General features: G+C 45.9%; 6 non-coding genes across 6 annotated transcripts; all 6 read left to right on the top strand.

Moving 5' to 3' along the window:
* Nucleotides 1-57: 57 nt before the first annotated feature.
* TRNAP-CGG (transfer RNA proline (anticodon CGG)) lies at nucleotides 58-129 on the top strand. Its single transcript has one exon. It is a non-coding gene; the product is annotated as a tRNA-Pro (tRNA).
* Nucleotides 130-250: 121 nt separating this feature from the next.
* TRNAP-UGG (transfer RNA proline (anticodon UGG)) lies at nucleotides 251-322 on the top strand. The gene has a single exon. It is a non-coding gene; the product is annotated as a tRNA-Pro (tRNA).
* Nucleotides 323-807: 485 nt separating this feature from the next.
* On the top strand, nucleotides 808-879 carry TRNAP-AGG (transfer RNA proline (anticodon AGG)). The gene has a single exon. It is a non-coding gene; the product is annotated as a tRNA-Pro (tRNA).
* A 328-nt stretch (nucleotides 880-1207) lies between these two features.
* Nucleotides 1208-1279, top strand: TRNAP-UGG (transfer RNA proline (anticodon UGG)). Its single transcript has one exon. It is a non-coding gene; the product is annotated as a tRNA-Pro (tRNA).
* Nucleotides 1280-1751: 472 nt separating this feature from the next.
* TRNAP-AGG (transfer RNA proline (anticodon AGG)) lies at nucleotides 1752-1822 on the top strand. The gene has a single exon. It is a non-coding gene; the product is annotated as a tRNA-Pro (tRNA).
* A 328-nt stretch (nucleotides 1823-2150) lies between these two features.
* Nucleotides 2151-2222, top strand: TRNAP-UGG (transfer RNA proline (anticodon UGG)). Its single transcript has one exon. It is a non-coding gene; the product is annotated as a tRNA-Pro (tRNA).
* The last annotated feature ends 278 nt before the right edge of the window (nucleotides 2223-2500 follow it).

Raw genomic sequence — 2500 nt, 5'->3', positions numbered from 1 at the left:
TTATAGCCTGTTCCACCACTCTGTGTCCTTTTCACTGCCACTGCTGTCGCCAGAGTCGGCTCGTTGGTCTAGGGGTATGATTCTCGCTTCGGGTGCGAGAGGTCCCGGGTTCAATTCCCGGACGAGCCCTTGATTTAGGCATAGTGATGGCCTACGCTCATAGTTATGCTCCTTGCAATTTCTTTGAACCTACTACCACACATGTATATACATCGGTTGGGTGGTACAGGTCGCTACAGGGCTGCTAACTGGCTCGTTGGTCTAGGGGTATGATTCTCGCTTTGGGTGTGAGAGGTCCCGGGTTCAAATCCCGGACGAGCCCAAGTCTTTCCTCTTGCCATGTCAGGACGGGGAACGTTTGGCTCTGAGGTGTAGCACGGCTTCTTTCTAGTTCCCCTCATGATAGTTGATGAGTGTGTGCTGCACGGACTTTATTTTTGCCCTAAGTAACATTTTTTGAAATGCTACTGGCAAATGTTGTGCTAGCATGTAAGGCACCCATGATCCTAGAGCAGCCCTTGCAGAGCTTGTGTCAGTATACCACCCATACATTGTTTTTGCTGGTCACAATTTTGAAGCTTTTTTAAACAAAACATATGTATCAATAAAATCTTTAATCTACCAAAAATGGCTTCAACTAATATTAAGCATATCTATCACTTTAAAGGCAAAGCATTCATCTAGCCAATAGAAGGAACTTGCTACTGTTAAAAAAAAAATAAAAAAAAAATAAAAAAAAAATAAAGGCACATGTGTGTGTTTAGTGTGCAAGCCGGGGATGCAGTTTCTATACCCTAGCTTCCATCTGGCTCGTTGGTCTAGGGGTATGATTCTCGCTTAGGGTGCGAGAGGTCCCGGGTTCAAATCCCGGACGAGCCCTTCCTTTAAACTACGTGTTGAACAGAAGCGAAAGAGTGCTCTTGCTAAAAGTAAGTGAAGAAATCAAGTAAAGCCCACTTATAGCCTGTTCCACCACTCTGTGTCCTTTTCACTGCCACTGCTGTCGCCAGAGTCGGTTCGTTGGTCTAGGGGTATGATTCTCGCTTCGGGTGCGAGAGGTCCCAGGTTCAATTCCAGGACGAGCCCTTGATTTAGGCATAGTGATGGCCTACGCTCATAGTTATGCTCCTTGCAATTTCTTTGAACCTACTACCACACATGTATATACATCGGTTGGGTGGTACAGGTCGCTACAGGGCTGCTAACTGGCTCGTTGGTCTAGGGGTATGATTCTCGCTTTGGGTGCGAGAGGTCCCGGGTTCAAATCCCGGACGAGCCCAAGTCTTTCCTCTTGCCATGTCAGGACGGGGAACGTTTGGCTCTGAGGTGTAGCACGGCTTCTTTCTAGTTCCCCTCATGATAGTTGATGAGTGTGTGCTGCACGGACTTTATTTTTGCCCTAAGTAACATTTTTTGAAATGCTACTGGCAAATGTTGTGCTAGCATGTAAGGCACCCATGATCCTAGAGCAGCCCTTGCAGAGCTTGTGTCAGTATACCACCCATACATTGTTTTTGCTGGTCACAATTTTGAAGCTTTTTTAAACAAAACATATGTATCAATAAAATCTTTAATCTACCAAAAATGGCTTCAACTAATATTAAGCATATCTATCACTTTAAAGGCAAAGCATTCATCTAGCCAATAGAAGGAACTTGCTACTGTTAAAAAAAAAATAAAAAAAATAAAGGCACATGTGTGTGTTTAGTGTGCAAGCCGGGGATGCAGTTTCTATACCCTAGCTTCCATCTGGCTCGTTGGTCTAGGGTATGATTCTCGCTTAGGGTGCGAGAGGTCCCGGGTTCAAATCCCGGACGAGCCCTTCCTTTAAACTACGTGTTGAACAGAAGCGAAAGAGTGCTCTTGCTAAAAGTAAGTGAAGAAATCAAGTAAAGCCCACTTATAGCCTGTTCCACCACTCTGTGTCCTTTTCACTGCCACTGCTGTCGCCAGAGTCGGTTCGTTGGTCTAGGGGTATGATTCTCGCTTCGGGTGCGAGAGGTCCCAGGTTCAATTCCAGGACGAGCCCTTGATTTAGGCATAGTGATGGCCTACGCTCATAGTTATGCTCCTTGCAATTTCTTTGAACCTACTACCACACATGTATATACATCGGTTGGGTGGTACAGGTCGCTACAGGGCTGCTAACTGGCTCGTTGGTCTAGGGGTATGATTCTCGCTTTGGGTGCGAGAGGTCCCGGGTTCAAATCCCGGACGAGCCCAAGTCTTTCCTCTTGCCATGTCAGGACGGGGAACGTTTGGCTCTGAGGTGTAGCACGGCTTCTTTCTAGTTCCCCTCATGATAGTTGATGAGTGTGTGCTGCACGGACTTTATTTTTGCCCTAAGTAACATTTTTTGAAATGCTACTGGCAAATGTTGTGCTAGCATGTAAGGCACCCATGATCCTAGAGCAGCCCTTGCAGAGCTTGTGTCAGTATACCACCCATACATTGTTTTTGCTGGTCACAATTTTGAAGCTTTTTTAAACAAAACATATGT

This window comes from Hyperolius riggenbachi, chromosome 4 (assembly GCF_040937935.1).
Source record: "Hyperolius riggenbachi isolate aHypRig1 chromosome 4, aHypRig1.pri, whole genome shotgun sequence".
Taxonomy (NCBI): Eukaryota; Metazoa; Chordata; class Amphibia; order Anura; family Hyperoliidae; genus Hyperolius; species Hyperolius riggenbachi.
Note: the sequence above shows the minus strand (reverse complement) of the source record. Positions and strands in the feature narration are given on the sequence as shown.